The sequence below is a fragment of the Mya arenaria genome, chromosome 3 (genome assembly GCF_026914265.1).
Source record: "Mya arenaria isolate MELC-2E11 chromosome 3, ASM2691426v1".
Taxonomy (NCBI): Eukaryota; Metazoa; Mollusca; class Bivalvia; order Myida; family Myidae; genus Mya; species Mya arenaria.
In genome coordinates this window covers 72,272,764-72,294,720 of record NC_069124.1, presented here as the reverse complement: position 1 = coordinate 72,294,720, position 21,957 = coordinate 72,272,764, and the positions used below count along the sequence as shown (strand labels likewise).

Sequence of the window (21,957 nt, the reverse complement as noted above, 5' to 3'; positions counted from 1 at the left end):
GTGTGATGCTGTGTTGTGGTGTGCTGTGCTGTCCTGTCCTGTTCTGGACTGTCCTGTCCTGTCCAGTGCTGAAGTGTGCTGTTATGTGCTGAAGTGTGCTGTTATGTGCAATAGTATGCTGCAGCGTGATGTTATGTGCTGTAGTGTGCTGTTAAGTGATGTAGGACACTGTAATGTGATGCAGTGTGCTGTAATGTGATGTAGGATGCTGTAATGTGATGTAACATGCTGTAGCGTGCTTCAATGAGCTGTAGTTTGCTGTAATGTGCTGTAGTGTGCTTTAATGTGATGTAGGATACTGTAATGTGATGCAGTAGGCTGTAATGTGATATAGAATGATGTTATGGGCTGTAACACGCTGTAGCGTGCTGCAGTGTGATGTAGTGTGCTGTTATATGCTGTTATGTGCTGCTTTGAGTAGTAGGGTGCTGTAGTGTGTTACTATGTGCTGTAGGGTGCTGCAATGTGCTGTAACGTGCTGCAATGTGCTGTAGTGTGCTGTAATGGGATGTAGTGTACTGTAGTGTGTTGAAATGTGCTGTAGTGCGTGTAATGTGATGCAGTGTGCTGCAATGCGTTGTAAGATGCTGTAATTTGCTGTATCGTGCTGCGATGTGCTGTAGTGTGCTGTAATGCGATGTTGAATGCTGTAATTTGCTGTAGCGTGCTGCGATGTGCCGTAGTGTGCTGTACTGTGATGTAGGATGCTATAATGAGCTGTAGCGTGCTGAAATGTGATGTAGTGTGGTCTAATGTGATGTAGGATGCTGTACTGTGCTGTAGCGTGCTGAAATGTACTGAAGTTTGCTGTAATGTGATGTTATAGTTGTTTGTTGTAATGTGCTGTAGTGTGCTACAATATACTGTAGTGTGCTATTTCTGGGCTGTAATGTGCTGTAGTGTGCTTAAATGTGCTGTAGTGTGCTGTTATGTGATGTAGGATGCTGTAATGTGATGTAGTGTGTTGTTATGTGTTGTAAAATGCTGCAATGTGCTGTAGTGTGCTGGTTTATGTTGTATTGTGTTGTACTGTGCTGTAATGTGCTGAAGCGTGCTGTAATATGCTGTAATGGGCTGTCAATGGATGTAGTGTGTTGTAGTGTGCTGTCGTGTGATGTGGTGTGCTCTGCCGTGATGTAGTGTGCTGTAATTTGCTGTAATGTATTGATGTGTGGTGTGCTGTGGTAAACAGTTTCAGATTTTGCTCAAATTCAGTACCTTGGTTAAAATAGCAGAAGGCGAATTATCCATTAATTGTAAGATAAATAAGTTATATGAATCCACGCAGTTTCATGATTATGTTACACGAAACAGTTCGTCATTAATTTCGAATGTTAGTCACGGTACAAATTGACGATTGCCATTTTGGATGACAATCTTTAAGAACGAATAATCAACTTTTGTAATTTGATTATTAACTTCTTAAAATACGAAAGGGATTATTCCCTTAATTTCAAATTATAATTCGTAATAAAACTACACTTGCCGAAAGTTCTTACGCTTTACTTGATTTTTTATTTTAATTATTTCGAGGTATTTTACCAAATTAACACGTGGAACAAAAATTCAATGTAATTGGACAGATAATAAAAAAAGAAATCAGTGGTAAATTTAATGATTAAGGTATATTAAGTGCTATTACTCATATTAAAAAAAACCCACTGCTCTCTGTAGGGAATCAGCGAGCATGTGCGAGGAGACAACGGTTTAGCATTCTTTGTCCGTTTAAAATATAACATGAGAGCCACCCTGGTGTCGCGACGAGAACTGCAGACACATTCAGGTCAACCTCCGATCGATAAAAAAATGATTTATTTGAATATCGGACGTTAATATTCGACCGTACGCGGTTTCTGTGTGTCTAAATACCATGCTGGAAGATATTGCACTTCGACACACTAGAACTTTATGACTGCAGCTATCGTCATCATGCAGTGGTCAGCGCAATCTCTATCAGCGACATGTTTTAAACTGCAATGTCTGCTTGTTCTGTTCAATCCACTACAATTTCAGAGCTCAGACTGTGACAAACGGTTTCACTATAGTATTCCATACCGCATAAATAGGGATTGCAAACAAACAATTAATTATCAAATATGTCATAGATATAAATACTAATTTAACTTCATAGCCAGATTATAAATATATCAGATTTTGTATGTTTTTTCTACCTTTCAGTTAAGAGCCCTTAACAGCCTTGATATGATTCATACAAAACTAGATAAATTGTTAGTGGCTAAATTGGTGTTTATTCAACCTGTCTGTTAAACCATTTGCATCTCTAAAGGGCTATACTTGGTTGTTGGGCTGGTCCCTATAGTTTTCTTGTATTTGTGCTATCGGGGAAACGTATCGATACTCTCTGAGTAGCTCCTTGGCTGGTCCCTTTAGATTTCTTGTATTTTTGCTATCGGGGAAACGTATCGATACTCTCTGTGTAACTGCTGGGCATGTCCCTTTAGTTTTCTTGTATTAGTGCTATCGGTGAAACGTATATTTACTCTCTGTGTAGCTGCTGGGCATGGCCCTTTAGTTTTCTTGTATTTTTGCTATCGGTGAAACGTATATTTACTCTCTGTGTAGCTGCTGGGCATGGCCCTTTAGTTTTCTTGTATTTTTGCTATCGGTGAAACGTATATTTACTCTCTGTGTAGCTGCTGGGCATGGCCCTTTAGTTTTCTTGTATAAGTGCTATCGGTGAAACGTATATTTACTCTCTGTGTAGCTGCTGGGCATGGCCCTTTAGTTTTCTTGTATTAGTGCTATCGGTGAAACGTATATTTACTCTCTGTGTAGCTGCTGGGCATGGCCCTTTAGTTTTCTTGTATTTTTGCTATCGGTGAAACGTATATTTACTCTCTGTGTAGCTGCTGGGCATGGCCCTTTAGTTTTCTTGTATTTGTGCCATCGGGGAAACGTATCTATACTCTCTTGGTAGCTGCTGGGCATTTCCCTTTAGTTCTTGTATTATATTATCGGGGAAAGGTATCTATACTCTCTACGTAGATGCTGGACTTGTAACTGTAGTTTTCTTGTATTAGTGCTATCGGGGAAACGTATCCATACCCACTGAGTAGATGCTGGGCGTGTCTCTGTAGTTTTCTTGTATAAGTGTTATCGGGGAAAGGTATCTATACTCTCTGAGTACCAAGTTGCTAGCCTCAGTTACATATGGCCTTACAATCACTCATAAATCCTGATGCATTGCAAATCTGCTCATTTTAAACAATACTCTAAGCATTTCAAATAACCAACTATAGACATAGACAGGATCATAGAGGCATTTCAGCGAGAAACAAAAATGTCCAGACAGTCGGTGATGGAGCACAGAAAATGCCAACTAATTCATCAAAGTGAATAACTCAAAATAATGTGGCACAGAAATCCAATTTACTGGAAGTGAAACTTTGTTGATCAGCCAACGGATGAAATCGACATTTTGTTCATGACTGATTGTCTGATTGTTTTAACAAAACAATTTCGTGTCTTGTCAATGATGAAAATTGTTATGTTTCTATTATGCAGAATACGTGCGTTGATTTTGAGTTACTCAGCGGCCCTTGACAGAATAACAATGAAAATATTGACAGATTTTGAGGATTTAAGCCTTCTTTCGTTGTACTCTGTATCATATGGGTAAATCCAAGAACTCATCACAAGGGACTACTTATAATAGCATGACACCACAACAAATTTTAATTTTAATTGTTCTCGTAATGATAACATCTTAATATTAAGTTTATTGCCATTATTTGAAGATCAAGCAAGACAGACACGCAATATCAAAAGGTCATGCTTACTCAGAAACCGTTACACATAACTGTGTTAAGTTCTTTTGTGTGTGAAGTTGGCTCAGCCATTGCCAATAGACAATCGAAATTCGGATTTATATAGTATCAGTACTATGTCGAGCTGGACGGAATCATAGCTCGATATTCGATATTATAAAGTGAAATTTCTCTGTCGAGCTTGATAAGTTTTGATTGAGAAAATGAAAGATATTAGACGTTTCCACGTGTTTAAAAAAAAATTAATAACGTTATGTCTAACGTAACAACGTCTATCTATTTTGGCAAACGAACAAGAACAATGAACTTTGTTGCATTTTATCAAAATTATTTTAAATATCTTTCCTTTAAAATTTAGAATTAAATTGCAGGTTCGACATCGCACAAGAAAAATAAACGTAAACTCTCGCCTGAACAATATAAGCAAATTTAAAGAAAAAAACAACAACCACAGATAGGGTGGAAATAAACAAAAACCGCTATGAGAATTAATACAGGGTTGATTATTATTATTTTTATTAGCAAACTTTACGTATAATCCACTTACTAAGTTTGTCTTGTTTTCATCGATATAAACTTGGTACCAAACAAGTTCTTTTCACGCTCCAAACAGTGGTAACAGCCAGACAACAACCAGTTCCAGAGTTGCAAAACATCGCCAGGGAATGAGAGATGTGGCACTAATTTATATTCCATATCTGGATGTGTTTTGATGTCGGAATGAAAAGAGCGATCCTTTTATGAATAACAAAAATAGTCATTATGCCGTGTTTTACAGCCCAGACGACGCTCGTTTTCTTAGGCCTGTATGTTGGGATATATTCGCATAAATTGACGTTAGGCGCATTTATTTGCATGCCATGTGCTAAATAAGTTAGCATGAATTTTTACTGAAAAAAAAACGTTTTGTATAGCTGTTTTAAATAATCATCAGCTGAAACCAGGCTATATAAAAAGGCTGTATTGACGCCATACATTTTGTCAATCTTGCGTGTTGGCGTGAACGCCAAATGGACAAATAGAGGCCTGAGGGCGCCATTACGACAAATCAAGTATATGTTAGTCTGGCATGTTTGCGAGCACGCCGACACGACAGAGCATGATGACAGAACTCAGACACAATATGCCATCTGTATGTCTCGTAAATAAAGTACTAGGCGACATATGTATCATTATGTAAACAACAAACCAGTCTGAAATTGCATGAAGATCACCTTATTAAAACACCTTTTCTCCTCGTGTCAGACAGATTTTTGCAACGTTTTATTACACCTCTTGAACGGGCATAAAACAAAACCAAAAAAGCGATAACATATCAACAACATCAAGAAACTATAGCCTTAGATAAAAACCTTTTGTGCATTGAACAAGTACGAAATTAAACATTTTCTGAACCAATTCTTTCTCGCATTTTCATCAAGATAATTTCTCTTTTTTTCCCTAGATAAAAAACGGAATTCTTATTCATATTCTACATAACAGCAAATTAGATATTCAATATAATCAAATATGATAGCAAAAGCATTTTATCTGGAGATATCAGCAGACAATATGTGTTCTTTATGGAAGGCATTTGACACGTAGAATTCCATTACATCAAGAAAGCCTGTGCCATTTCGGTTGCGCCAGTGGGAAATATATATTCCAGAATACATATCCTATGTTTTCTGTTTTTAGCTTCCAGCGTTTACCAAGAGATAACCACCACCAGCAAGTACGGAGCCTGTTGAAATGCATTTGGGTTATGGGTAGTTTTCGCCCTTTTTAATTGCAATGGCATTGTAATGAGTTGCAATAAAACACGTCGTTATGTTCGTTAATGAAATAACTCTTAAATACTGACTATGTAATGATATTTGTTTTAAAATATCAAAAGAATTAAAAATTTCACTTCTCAACTAATGCTAGGAAATTTGAAGTCACCCAGTGCTAACAGTTAAAGGTGCGTCAAACACTCGATAGTCAAAAAAAATTATTGTTCACGTATTCAAGTAGATACAACTTCATTATGAAACCCCTTCGTGTGGCAGGTTAACTAACTCATTGCGCTACTAAATCAATGATAGAATAGCGAGCCAAAAATCAGTCAATTTTCAGGTTTATCTGTAAATACCTTGACGTGTTCATTTCTAACAGGGTTGTGTCTGGTATAAAGACATTTGGCCGGATATCTGTACACCGGAATGCATTTGCTGTCATATCGCTCATAAACAAGCATGGTAGCTGTTGACTGATTTTGTATATATCATTTGAAAGTAAATGGAAATTATGTTTGAGATTGTTATGTTATACATTCGCTTGAGACAAAGGGTCATTACTCATGTAATGCAACTGAAGTGCTGATATTATTGCTGTATAAACAAGTTGAAAAGTTGTTACTCATTCCAAAAGTATCACAATTAAGACCACACCAAATCATTCTTATGTTCCTCGGATTTTGACTAGACAATTTTGTTAATTTTCATACAAACCGAACCGAGCGGTGGGATACACATAATTTTTTTTTATAACAAAAACAGAGAAACAAGATTGTTCAACACAATTAACCTTTAAACCATCTGAACACACTCTTGAACCTAATCAACTTACCAGCCTGAATAATTTTAACATCAATTGCAACTGTATTTAGACATTCCCTATGGATAGTTTTGGATATTTTGAAAAAAGAAAAGGTTAAGCTGTTATTACACAGGCAGCATAAAACAATTTGGGAGTCTATACCAGTACAGATTAATTGCTTGATTTAATTTCGTTGTGGATATCAATGTTGAGGCAATGGCGTGTGCTTACCAAAATGAAGAGTACAATAGTGTGTTTAGAATACTAAGAGGTATGAAGGAGCTGGAGTCAAGCAAGGAGTATCAGGGAGCTGTTTTATTCACCCCAGGCTACCTTCTTTTTTTTAAAGAAAACAGATATCAAAGTGGGCTTACCTATGTTTTCGTCTGTGTCTCAGTCTATACTGATCGCTATTTTGACCTAATATGTTTTCGTATAGTTGTTTAATCAAAAGTTGGTAAAAATGAATTTACAAGCATTATCTAAGACCAAACAATGAAACAAATTTCGGTGGAGTTAAGGACGCTTCTATATCATCATGTCTAGCCTTAGTGACTTGAATCAGATAATAGCCGTTTGAACAAAATTACTCTTTCAAAAAACTCGTACAATTAGCAACATTTGTTTTGATCATCAAACATTTCTCAGTCAAGAAATTGGTATTTGCTGAGAGAACCTTTTGAAACATTTTCTTTCTCCAAGTTTTTTTTATTGACACCAATGCTACACCGGTTGATATTTAAAACTCCACGCAACGGTTACGTTCCTTTACAAAACAATACTATATAAATGCGTAGGTAAATTTTAATCGAATATATATTATACTGCAGCGTTCAAAAAAGCTGTTTTAAACATAATAACCGGTGCGCAGTATAAGTAAAGGTTGAGTCGAACATTTCTATCATTTTATTTTTTTACTTCTTCAAAAAAGTAGGTGCGGTAAATTCGCGGTTTTGTGTGGCCTGATTGACATTTTGGTTAAACAATGTTATGGACATTTCTACAACCCTAAAGATATACCACTGAAGCACTTGTTTTTCGTAATAAAAACTGCTTGTTTAAAATACTAAAAAACAGTTACGTGGATTGTTTAGACAATTCTATCATTTATCACAATTTGTAATGTTAACCATTATTTTATCATTTACTTTAGCCTATGAAACTCTTTTTTTTAAATTCCCATGCTTGTAAATAAAGAATAAACTGTTGCTGGAATGAGGTTTAAATTGCATTTAGTTGTAAACATCTTCGTCACATAAAGGAACTCTAAGTAACACTGTTGCAAATGGTTTACTTAAACGCCTTTTAAAACAAATTGGTAAGACTTTCACTAGTACATCTGACAAAATGCTCAAAATTTTCAAAGGAACAATGCCTGGGCAAGAGTTCTATATGATGGCAATAGCATGATGAATTTGATAAGACTTTCACATTGAAGGACCATAACCTAAATTGAACAAAAAGACGTGGCTTTGTTCGAATTTGACCAAAATCTTATCCTATTTGACACTAATTAAATTCATTGAAATTTCAAAAAATAAATCCTGCTAAGAAGAACATAAAAATGCTCCAAATGACACTAAACTAGCAAAACAAATGTACAAACACCACGAATTGACAACACACGCATCAACATAGTGTTTAAGATAACATGAGATTACCGCCTTGGAACAGTCATCGAAACACAAATTAATTCAATGGAAAAAATGTGGTTAAGATTCCTGAAAAATGTATTGGCGGAATTGGACAATTCAAACATCATAAGTCCAGTGAGAGTAATGAGATATCTGCCTATTTTAAAAACGTTTTGGAGATATTTGGGCCATAACGAACGACGACGCCCGATAACATGATCCTGATTTTACCGGTATGCTTCGCAGGTGATAAGTACAAGAAAGAGCAGAAAAGTACGAATTCAAGAGCGTGATACAAATCACAGCCATTCTTTTTGTTTATTCTAATGAGAATCCCACAATTTTATTTTCATTTTTTTCAGAGAACTTGCTCCTTAATGTTAACACCAAGACGAGTAAACAAGGGCGCTAATGCGACATTTGGATATACCTCAGTACGATCACAACACTGGCGCCACCGAAATTGGCATATTGGCGCCACGTTCTCTTTAATGAGGTGTTGTCGTTGTGGCGTGCTGAGCGAGACACATTCACACCAGAACGAGATCGTAGAAATACGCCATCATTATTACGTCTGTAACTTTTGTAGCTAAGCTTATATCTAATAAGAAGTTTATTAGGAATTGGTGATTCATTTAATAATTTATCTGATCATTTAGGTATTCTCGTTTATTTAGTTATTTACTTTTGGAAAATGAGTTTTCATCCTAATGCAATATAAAATTGAGGGCTATTATTTTCGATTTTCGAATTAAACACACCAGTATAGTTATATTTACATTATCTTAATAGGGTTATGCCTTTGTTTTTTGTCATAACATCCTGCTAAGATGTTCTAATATACAAATACATATTTGACCAAAACCTATCATAAATTGTCAGAATTGCTATTTACTTAATGCTGGGATTGATTAATTAAGAGTCAAGGGACAAACTGAGTTTTATAAGTAGTGTCGTAGTTTTTCTCACTGCCAAACTTGTAGGATATGTATTATATGTTTAGATGTACTATGTATTAGATGTGTATGTATTGAAGACTACAAACCAAATAAACTGTCTGTTTTGTTCTTTTTAAAAACTGTTTCTAAACATACTAAAGAAGCATTTCAAAGGGAACTCACTTAATAATAATAATACGAGTAAGTTTAAATAGCTATATGATAATTTCGGTCACTGCGAATAATCATCTTGTTCTCAATCTACATAAACTTCTTTTCTTCATTAAATTGTTATATCATATTACATATTAACGGTTAGATACATGGCATGCTTATGTATATCTATTATAAATATGTATTACGACGATGTTCACTTGTATACGTCGAATAAACTGTCTGTTCTGTTATGTTTTTGTTTTTTTAATATTTGTCAAATGATTTACCCTTTTCTACGCTCTGTTTTTGCTATGAAACAATACCTTAGTTTTAGAGACCCACATAAAAAACAAGCCTGTTATCCTGTGACACCTAGGTATTTAAGAGTAACTTCTTAAAAAGTATTCATACTCTTTTGGACATGATGTTACATATATGATCGGAGATGTTTATTGATGCAGGCGTTATATAACGCACTGCAGAGGCAATCCATTTCCCTCTCGTTTAACCTTTCAGAGAGCGCCTTTCAGAGATAAAAAGACAATATATCACCAGCCTAACTGCCAAGAAACAGAGGTTTGCAAGAAGAAAAAAATAACGTAAGAAATTTAAAGTGAAAGCAACCAGGCAACCTTACAGTTAAAGACAACCGAAGGGTCAATTGTAGTTTAATTGAAGGTTTCAATCATTCTAGTTAAAGAGTTCGTCGTAATCACGAGCAATTTGCATTTGAAGTTTGGTGAAAAACATACCACCGTTTATCCATCTCATTTATTCAATGTTCATTTCTGGCAGTGAAAACTGTTAAAGATAAGTGAGGAAAATATATCTATACGTATATCAAAGTAAAGGGGCATAGTCAAAAGGTAGCTAGACTCATTTTCATATGGCTTTAGTATTGTGTACAACATGTTGAGGGAACCGGTTAAACCAAGCAAAGGTGTCTCCTGTGTACTCATGCTTTAAACAAAGACAATTCCTTTCCGCTCTGATTTGTTGTTAGAGACCAAAAGGCCCCTTTTGAAAACAACATCATTGTACCTTCATTGACTTTCCAAGATTGCAAGATCTGTATAATATATACATACATGCAAAAATACATATACATGCACATATGGTCTTGGTACCAATATCACAAATATACTTAAGTCAAATCTCAATTGCAATCGCAAATCTTTTTAGAATAATAAAACAATGTATTTATCAAAATGTTGTATGTTTTTACTTTTTTTAACATAATGAAATACTTTGTCAATACTTAAACGAAATCTTATTCTTTAGCAAAAAATTTACTTAATTGTTAAAAAAACAATGAGCTTTACACAATTATATTTTTCGCTGTAAAATATTTTTTTGGAATCTTGACCAAAGTTTTTAATCTATTCAATGCGAGAATTAGCTTTTAAAAAGTAAATAAACATACACACCATTGAAAGACGTTTGATGTTATACGGTAGAATGAGATTGAAACTGAGATTTGACTTATATATATTTATGATATTGGGGCCTGGAACTTTAATTATCCCACTAGGATTGTTCCCATAGATCTAATAGATTTGATTTGTGTTAACATCGTTATTTTTCGAGGACTATGACTAATAACAATGGACACATATCCATTTAACTAGTTTAGCTCAAGATATGTGGGTTTATTTAACACACGTTACAGAGAATATTGGTGTAACCAATGTTTATCTTAGCATGCAATAGGACAGACAATTCACACACATTCAACACAATCATGTATTTTCAGACAACAATAATTACATTGATATTGTTAACTGTGAGGAAGGCCTGAAGCTTAATCCATGTCTCTATACATGTTATAACTTCTTTGTGTTGAACCTGGTACGTGGCTGGAATCGTGTTGAGAAAAAATGAAATACATACACTTTGAACAAAACAATATATGCCCGATACATACTACTAATAGCGAAATTAATTACTAAGTGAGTATTGAAATAGAGGGATAGACATTGACGTGAAAAATTTGGCAGAGAAAAGAATAACAGGGTACTTTTATGTAGCAGAGTAGAATCAACGAATCGGTTCAAAATAAGTTGCCCATTTTTTTGGTTGGCCGAATGTAGTTCTTGACGAAAACGTGCAGTGTGTCTGATGTGAGCAATATATATATTTCTTTTAAATGAACGACTTTACGTATAATGAGGTTTATAGATCTTAATTAAAATCGGATACATATTTCCCGTATAACCCCTATTTTTGGAAGTCATTATCACCGCAGAACATGTCTTGCAAAGTCCTTTGCACACAATTAACGATCCTGGATGATTGTTTTAAATGTCAACGTCGCAGTGAATGCAACGTCCCAGCTTGCCTTTGTGGAAAATTTCAGTTATAGTAATTTGCAAGCCATTTATTGTATTTGCAGACATGTTTGTTTCACATAACTCCTCGTCTAATGAACATTTCTTGTGATATGAGATGAGAATAGCCATGTATGGATCACCATGCCACGAGAATACCTCATTCTATCAACCAAAATAAGAGGAAATGGTATTGATATTTTGTTTATATCAATTCATTGCCGTAGTGTCCGGTCGGTATGTTTCTTCCCGATGGGCTCGCATTTCTCTGCATAATTATTGATCCTTAGTTTCGCATTTCGAATATTATTAGCTTGAGTTCTTTTCATTTGAGGCGGCATTGGTTTTGTCATTTAAATAACGTCATACAATCGCTTTTAACTCCTCCAAGAATTATCATAGAAGTGTTAATGTTTATAGGATATCTGTAAGAATGGCTTTTTGACAGCATTGACTGAGTACGCTGGAATTGATTGAACAATAAACCGTTCGTGCTTTAAGGGAAAGTCGGGTTTCTGGTTTCTGTAAAGAATTTCAATTCAGACGGAAAATATAATGTAATAATTAATTGCGTGATCCACACAAAGGTCAGAAGTAAGTTCAATAGGTTTGAAATATCTTTATATAGCCAACTGCTGTTTTAAAGGTATTTCTGTTCGAACTGTTATTTATTTTAAATTAACTGGAAATTACGTGCTAGACAAACCCAGAAAATTTTGAATTGGAAAAATATGTAAAAACTGTTAAAGATGCATGTGTCGTAAGCGATGTGATTTATCATTATTTAAGATTCAAAGCGTTGTATACGATAGCAAGTTTATGTAAGTTTCTGACATTTTTTTTTGCAATTGTATTATTTGTTGTCTAGTCCCTTTAATATGCTGCTGTTATAACTCATTCCACTTTTTTGTAAGTTTAAACTAACAGTAAGAACGTGAGATTATTCAAAAAGTCAAAAACGGGGACCCTTTTACTTTGCAACCTTATTAAAGACCATCATGTTTGGTTTTAAATGTCTTCATTTCAGGAAAAAAACACTGCAGTCTAAAGCTTTCAATAATGCTTCTGTAAGAGGTCCATCCCACATAAAAACAGCAGCATGATGTATATTCTAATCATCATTCCGTCTTGAAAAGCAGCGCAATCTATCGTTTAATCACATTCGCGGCTTGGGAAAAAGCAATACCATCAAATCAATTTACATCTGAAACGGCTGTCACTCTTTACGTTTAGATCTCCATTCCCGAGGAGTTTAAAACAGCAAACAATAACGTTTTACATTCACACGTTGAAACTTTAGAAGTTGGTTTTATTTACACTTTATATACACTTCTTTTCTGGCGTTGTATCAAATAACGGTATCAACTATACAGTAAACACATCAATGATCGTAGTCTTGTGTTCTATGCAAACAACTGTACAACTCTTCAAAGCAATATGGACAAAACATAAACTTAGGTGACAGTTTAAGACTTAGTTTGATGAATAGACTGTTTCAAAGGTAAATTAAATAAAACATTACACAAGGAGGGTTTCGGTTAAACAATAAACACATTTTAAACAACATTGAAAAAAAAAACAATACAATTTGGAAACAAAGTTTTCATTTTTGTGGGCACTTCAGCTATAAGATATTTTGGATATGGGAAACTTTTAAAGAAGCCATTTTCAACCCGCTATTTGATTGATTTATATCTAGATACAAACCATTGAACTCACCATAGCCGAGAATGGACCATTAACGAAAACAGTTGTAGGTTCTAAGAATCTTAATTGAGGTCAATATTCGAGCTGCTGTATTTCGAACAAAACGACACTAAATGGTTATTTTATTTTTAAAAAAGAAACATGACTAGACACTTCATCAATAAAGTTTTTCGTAAATTGCTTTTATTGATCAAATAAAGTGATTCCGTCATTGTTCTCATCTGTAGGCGTTTTTGTTAGTTATAAGATAGCACAGTATTCTCAATGGGTTGATTATAAAAACTCATAGGTAACGTTGAAACATTCAAGAAAACACATAAAACCAAATGAAAGGCCAGACAATCTTATCGTTTTCATTATAAGATAATTTACGACGATTTATGCGCCAAAACCTATTGCATTGCAGATACTGTTTGGCATCAAACTCATTTCCTATAATATTGTTTGTATGCGAAAAGGCAATTAACCGACAATTGAACCCTGAAGTACTCTGTGGAACTATGCAACGTAAGTATTTGTTTTACGGGTATATAATTGAAGAAAAAGTAGAAAATATGCTTTATTTATTTGTAATTATACGTTTTTCATGAACCTTGAAATCTTAATAACCAACAGACAGAGAGCATTGGGTCAAAGAAAATTCAAATATAGCCTGAACATTTTTGTTTTAATAAGATCTAATACATTAGATATAAACAAAAGCTGCCAATATTTCATCTTGCACTCATCTTATTGTACAGAAACATAAACTTGTTCAACCTCGCAAGCGTTACCACTGCTACAGTGACAAAAGAACCAATTTGACTGCAATTTTCAATAAGAAATAACACAATTGTGATTAAAGACACGCAAAGCATTTGTATAAAATACCATAGAACATAATCTCGGCTAATAGCCACTCAACAATAAATATATTATCAAACAGTCGCCGCTGGCTCAGAGGTTTGCCAGGCAGGACATTTCCTTTCATAGCCGATGTAAAACCGGTACACCACTAGAAGCTGATAGAACATTGGCCGGTGCTTAAACGTCTGTGGCAATTCCAGGCACTATTATATCGGATACAAACTTAATTTGGAAAATGTAAAACAGTTAAGAGACTCCCTGTGGTAACAATGAAGGCTGTATATAAGATGCGAATTGCGATCGAAGACAGTTCCTTGATACCATTTTCTAACGAATATTCATTTCTCGCTTGCTATTTTGAATATTTATGCAAAAAGCTACAGAAACATGCTCAGTAGCAAAAAGTTTAAACATAAACCCGGTTAGTGAATGTTGCATTCTTAATTATTGATATATTATCCAGAAACCAACTGTCAATAGATGTGGATTAGCTGGTATAACTCTTTCACTAATTTAAAAAAAAAAAGAACAGATCAAAACATATGAGAAACTTGAAAACACAAAGCTCGAAATCTCGTCTGAAATATATCCCATTTGGAACCACAATAAAAGTGGCGTGAATTATGTTATAAAGGTGAGTAAATACAGACCAACCGTTAAACGTTTATAATATTTGTAAAATATAAAATTTCGCTACAAAGTACATAAAGGAATTTGGAATAAAAAGGAGTATGCTCTACATAAGAATTTAATGAGATTACATATGAAATCGTTCGGATTCCTCTCAGTGTAGACTGTGATGTTTACATTCTGCCAAACTGCAATTGTTATTGTCAAATTGTAAGGCAATGTACCGAAGAACACGAAGCAACAGACGCATATTTAAATAATTCATAGAAATAGAACTTGATGATTGTCGACAGAGAACGGGTAATACTAACTTATATTAATTACAAGAGCATCACAAGTGGGTTGCCATGTTCTCCATTTGACTGTCGATCAATGGCTAACATTTGTTTTAGTCAGAGCTGAAGAAGCAAACATTGCTAAACGTGTACGTATTGTCATATTGAAAATGATTTGTAACTGCCAATGTCAAAGGATGTTTTTTTCTGACAAAGTTTAAAATCATTATGACAACGGCATTTGTATTTGTGTTGAAATGACATAGTGAAAATTATATGTATCAAAAGCTGCTGTTAACTCGATCTGCGGAGTTATTTCGGAGGTAGACTGAGGGACAAACTGCTCTCCATAATTAAGATGAACATTTGTAAATTATTAAGGAATGTGGCTATTTTCATGGGCTTGTCCGTGTTTTGTTTTGTTTATTTTAAATGAACATCATTTGATTTTTTAAATTAGTATAATTGGTATACAATAACATCTCTATAGCGTGTTCGATTATCAGGAAAATGACAAACGTTGTATTTGACTGATGAACCAAAGTAGTCATAGTCTGAGAGAAAAAAACAGACTTGTTTGTGGAGTTTTGTGTTGTCAGGTTTGTAATTGTTTGTTTTTTGTATTCTATGTCTTTGGCGTTAATATATACTTTGATAAGATTTACCATTTACGTTTTTACTTTATTCGGGATTGTTGGGACAAGAGTAAGGTTGTGCTCTTAAACTGGTTGAAACCCCCAGAAAGTTTACATTTTACTGACCGTTCCAAGGAGGTACCTAACCATCCTTGATAAACATACCTAGTTTTTTATATACAGTATGTATGCACTGTGCTATTTGTGGAGTTTTGTGCTGTTCTTCCATGTTTCTTGTATGTGATTTTATGTTCTTTTTCTTTGGCGTTTACCCAGTGCCATTAAACCGGGTTAATGTTTAAACATTTTGCTACTGAGCTTGTTTTTGTAGCTTTTCGCATAAATAGTGTTAACGAATGGGACTATTTATTAATTTGAAACTTCATTTGAGCGTACAATATCAACCGTAACGTAAGGTTAAGAGCTCTTGCGTATATTTCGTGTATATTTATGCAGCATTTGCTCAGTTTAAAATATTGTATAAATGTTGCCTTTGATTGGGATATATTTTCAAATTGAGTATTGGATACAAAAAACATCAAACCTATAAGTCTTAACGTTACTAGAACATATTTAATACAATGCCCTTGTTTAATCCTTTGCAAGGTCAGAGGTTGTTGGCATCATTGTGTGCAGGAAAAACATACGCAACCATTTATTGAGAAACCTTGCATTTACATAAGCAGTCTTTATTAGCTAAACACACGAAAATCATAAAGTCTGAAGAGAATATTCATGGGAACTTTCTTGAGTGTTTTACGGTTCGAGAAATTGCTTATAGAGTTGTTGTTAATACGTTTGTGACTCTAGTTTATTGTCAATTGGGCCCTTGCTTTGTGCCTCTATATTTTCTATTTTCGAGTACTGGGTTTGTCCATGTAGTTTGCATTGAAATATTGGGATATCAGGATGACATATTTATAAAGCCTCTGATCAAGACAATAGAGCGTGCGATACACGACAATTTCCCAGCTCATTCAAATAAGGTGGTGGTAGCAAAACACAAACTATGAATGATTGTCTGCTAGAAGACCGTTTTTATCTTCTAGATATAAATCTTTGTTTCTCCTTCCTATACCATATCTTTATAAACGTGCAATCAGGGTTGGGATATAGCACTGGAAATGTAATTTAAATGAAAACGTGGCAGTGCCTTAATGATATAGCAAGGGAAGACCACACATTGACACTTTTTGACTATGGATAATACGATTAAACAAAGAGGGGCTACAGCAACGCAATTTCGGGTTCTTGTGTGGGATATTTGGTATTTCCATATAACACAAAGTCTTGAAGTTCCCTGTAAGAAGACTATAATTATAAAAAAATTAAGTTATGTTTTACCTAAATTTGTTCGTCAACGTATAATTTGTCAAGGAGAAGCAATTCTAAAAGTTGGCGCTTAAAATACCTTCGCTATAAAATAACAATTCAAGTTCACGAGGTGACGAGGCAATATAAAGAGATTTCTGAAACAATCTTATCCACCTTGTAACCGATCCAATGAATCTAAATTATGAGTCTATGAGAAAACTCCTACCACTGAGATTTGATGTGCTCACTTACACCAATACCTATATAGCTTGTCATTCTTTATACTCACAGTGGTTCAAAAACATGCATACACACATATTCGACCCGTGTGGTGTTCCGAAAATTTCACATGGTGCAAGTGTGCTTTGTAAAAGGTGACTGTCACACTCAAGCCCTTATACAATGACAAGGCTCATGAACTATTTAACTAAAACACACTTTGTGTTTTTTGTAACAGCAACAGGTGAACGCTACCAGAATTTAGAACTCGTTTTTACCTTAGTTGGTAAAAGAGTAAAAAACGACAATACGTAAGTTGGAGTTATGTACCTTATTAGACATATTGTCAAAGAGTTTTTGTTTACTATAGTTATTATGTCATTTCAATTGTTTTGACGACATGGCAATTCCAACTTAAAAAGTAAGGGATTAGTTAGAATTTTGATTAAGTGTCCACAGTAATGGAAGCTCCTGATTGATAATTTTACATTAATTGTGTGACATTGACATAACAAACTTTGAATTCATTATATAGTACATATAAAAGAAACTAGACACGAGATGGCACAATTGCAGGAAGAAAAGAAAATAGTCAGAAACTTATATACAATTAAAAATTGTTGTGTACAACGCATTGAATCTTACATACTGGTGTACTACATAGACACATTTATCTTTTATGGACTTTGAGTTTTTTTCCAATTCAAATGATAGACGAACCCGGTAATTTGAAATTAACGTCGGTATAATTATCGACACTCATCACGTTACTTTCGCATACCTAATAAACACACAGCATTACCTTCCAAAATGACGGACAGTGCAATGAAGCGGACAATTGCTACAAAACAATGTAGACAAAGAGCCCGACATATATATATATATTGGTGACAAGCTTGAACGATGGAAACTTTAAAAAGAGATTACCACTGCTAAAAATGGCATCGCGTTGGCTTAAGCGTTTATGGCTGGTTAGTGTGTGAAACGATTACGTGACTTGTATGGTGTTCGGAAAAACAACCTCGCGCTATGTAAGAGTATACCGGAGCATGATATTGCAAATTAAATGGGTTTAAGCTATAAACGGGGAACTTATATAAGCCAGAGAGTTTGACGACATGCGTATATTCTTAAATTCTATAAAAAATCAATTTTCGGCCCCATTTTACCCCGTATCGACAATTAAACGCCTGTTTTGAGGGAACACTGTATTTGCTGATTTGGGGCCATCTGGTGTCTAGTCCCTGTAAACTTACACCATGTCATCAATGAAGTTTAAGAGAAAAATAAATAGAAAATTGGCATGCTGTTAATAAATCACTCTTATTAGACATTTTATTATTTGCGGCCATGATCCGGTGTAAATGTTGTGTGCATTCTTCACATATGTTTTGGTACTTATCCTTATATTTACACAATTACTCGACAGTTTTATTTCAATTGTGGTCATTGAACCGTTGTACATGAGACATGCGAATAACTGGAGAATAGGTAAAAATGTATTTTTATGTGTAATCTGTATCAAACACAATTAAACTACAGACAGAAATCGAAATTAAAAAAAACTGTTTTTAAACTTAAAATATGGTAATTTAAGACGATTGAAGATTAAATAAATGCATTTAATTATTAAAAACTTTACTGAAACAGTTAAAATTTCAGAACTATTTTCATAACTTTCGGAATCTTAATGTTTTATACAATAATATATTCAACTAGGCGTCAATTTGAACTTGGAAATAATAATTACGCGTTAAAACACTACAATTTATTAATATCATATGCATATATAAAGTAATTTTACGAACTACTCAAACTTGTCCATGTTTTGAATTTATCTTTTTCAGAACAATTTAGCCTAAGGTCTTGGCTTTCTGACATCCTGAAAATGAAAAGACAGTTTTCGCACAGAGATTCAGTCGAACAACAGTATTTAAATCATTACGCAGACTGTAATTTTGAACCTTTGCCCTTCCATAGAAAACAACCCTAAATCACACAGTGCCAGACAACGACTTCCCACTTGAAAGCTCAATGTGCCTTAGGCAACACTGTAGTAAACTTGAAACACCATCACTCATTCAACGCCCGTTGCTCGACAGGGTGACACAAACTATGTTTATCCCACCGCTTCCTTGTTCAGCTAGGAGCATCCCGGGTTATTTGTGTTTGTTTGTCAAGTGTATAGCCCCCGTACCTATCTAGGTCGGATAAATTTTACCAGTATTACTCCTTTTTCCTGAAGTCATTATCACCGAAGCGTATGTTTTGCCAATCTTTTGCACACAATTAACGATTGTTGAGAGCAAACAATTTGATTGTTTTTTAATCGAATAGCAATTTCTGAATTAGTAGTGTAGACAGCGGCAATAAGTTTCAGCCGTATGTAGCTAATTGCATGTAAAATATTTGGTAGTAAATGCAGCACTTTTTCGCCGTGTAACTAATTGCGTAGGGTGTTCCCAGTGTCTCAAACTTACAATATGACAAGTGTGACCTACCAAATATAGCTATAGGATATATGTGTAGCTGTACTTTATGGCTGTTAATTCATTTATACAGTATAGCTGTTAAATACAATTGAGGCTGTACAGCCATCGCTGTTAATTTTGAACATTTATTTTATTGTTGTAGCAAAACAAAAAATCGACGGCTGTTATTTATGACTGTTGTTGTTTTTCATGTATAGCTACGGATTTAAGTTATGATTGTTTTTTTTTTAATTTATAGCTACAGACCACAGTTGTAAATTACAGCTACAGCTACAAATGTACAGTAAGCTATATAAAACAGATCTAGCTATACAGACTTATAGAGCTATATGTTTGTCTTACAGTGTTTTTAAGTACTTATTTGAACCACTTGGTACATTTGTGGTGTTTTACCGACGAATGCCTCACGAAATCACAAGACAATCGTTAGTAAAATTAATCAACAAAACCTCCTCTTATGGCATAATATTTTTGAAGTAAATGTAGATCACCAAAACTTGACTGTACCATATGATTTAACCGTTTAAGGTAGACAGTATTAAACGAAATAAACTGGCTTAAGTAATTCCATGTGTGGTTGGTGTGGTTGTTGACAAAGTAAACGTTTTGATTATAATCCATATAAATTTTTCTATGGTTTACTGTATGTTGGCGAACTAACAGTAGCGGACTTCCTTAGTTTCGCATCAATTTGATTTCGTTTAACTTTGGCATTGATACGTTTTTTAACAACGAGTTATTGACATTTGTTTGACCATTAAAAAGCGACATAAAGCCGTTTAACAAGTCCTCAATGAATTTCATATTGAAGTGTTGTGTGCAAGAATGGATTAATTAATTTTTTCCAGCACTAATTGACAACGCTGGAATTGAATGCACTAGCGATATTTCGTGTTTAAGTGAAATACACGAAAACTGTCAAGTGTCTGCTTCCTGCATGGAATTAGCTTCATGTGGAATAAATCGCTTAATCACTGCTCGATCAACACGAACGTCACGAAGTTAGATTCATTAAGTTCGAAATGTGTTCTATTTTATAAAAGGTAATTCCGTTCAAGTGTAAATATCAGTTACACTAGTTATAACGCGATGGCATATATGGAATTGACTCAAAAATAAGTTTAAAAATCTCAAAGAAACAGTATTACCCACCAAATTTAAAAAAACAACAACACGCCAGTGTCTAAAAAACAAACTTGATATTCACAAAAAGACTCTTAATAGCAGAAATATGTTTTCCGACCTCTATTCATGTTTTTTTATTCGACATAAAAAAATATATATATTCAATGAATTAACTGAAGTTTTGACCATGTAAACATGCAATGATACATGCCATTCCTAACTCGTGTCAGATTTATATGTCTTCATTGCATGTAATACAGTAGAGTCTAACGGTGATATTTAAACTCCTGTTACAGCTCTATCCAATCTCTTACAGCATCGAAATCACATTTAAAAGAGAAGAAATAATTGCGCATTGGGAACAATACCATCAAATCAATTTTCATCTGAAACGGCTTTACCATTAAACTTCAGATCATAATTTCCGTGAAGACAGAACATTTTGTACTAACGTTTTCAATTGCAAAGCCGTCTGCAATACTTCTGTTGTCGTTAATGCCTACATACTTTCTTTATTTAGTAATGTTTTACTTCATTTGTCTGAGATTTAAAAGAAAAAACGGTATAGAGCATTTCAATAGTCAACTCTGCAGACAAGATCGCGACCGTTTTTAGAGTGAAAACGTAGCAAAATCTTAAAACAGATCCCGACCCACCTACCATATATCCAAAGTAGAAAGTGGACCTTAAATATTTAAGATGAAGTGTTCTTGTTCAACTTATGTGTCAAAAAAAGATTCAGCTCAGGAAATATATATTTAAACTTTCTGTTATGCGTTTTGAGCATATGTTTTAATTAAATTTATTCCTTTGTAATAAGAGGTTGACTGGTTGTTCACCGGTTTGGCTAAAAACCCACCCGTAACGTTGTTACAATTAAGAAAACACATACAGCTTATAAGAAGGCCGGATTATCCACTATTTTTTATTTTATTATTCGATAGCTTACAATTATTTAAACTTATAGGCACTAATAAAATTGCAGAGAGCATTTGACATCTAGTCCTTTTTCCATATATAGTAATGTTGTACCAGAAACGGCCAACAAAGATATTTTTGGTAAATTTGTTTTCACAAGGTAGAAAAATACGTTAAATTATTTCTAAGTTTATAATTAACAGGAGGCTTAAAATACAACAAAAGTTTAGATAGAAAATAACGTAACTAGCAAATGAATTTAAAATATTCAAGAGCAAAATTAATACGTAATAAATGTACACACAATAATGTAACGTGTAGTGTTCTGTTGTTTTATTTCTTTCGAACTGACAATCGAAAGATTGGTTTGATTATATGGAATTCATAACAAAAA

The 21,957-nt window shown here is 34.2% G+C and overlaps 1 protein-coding gene across 1 annotated transcript in view; it reads right to left on the bottom strand.

Moving 5' to 3' along the window:
- Window positions 1–21,957, bottom strand: part of LOC128228366 (lachesin-like) — a 30,316-nt gene that overhangs the window by 8,080 nt on the left and 279 nt on the right. The window lies entirely within an intron of this gene.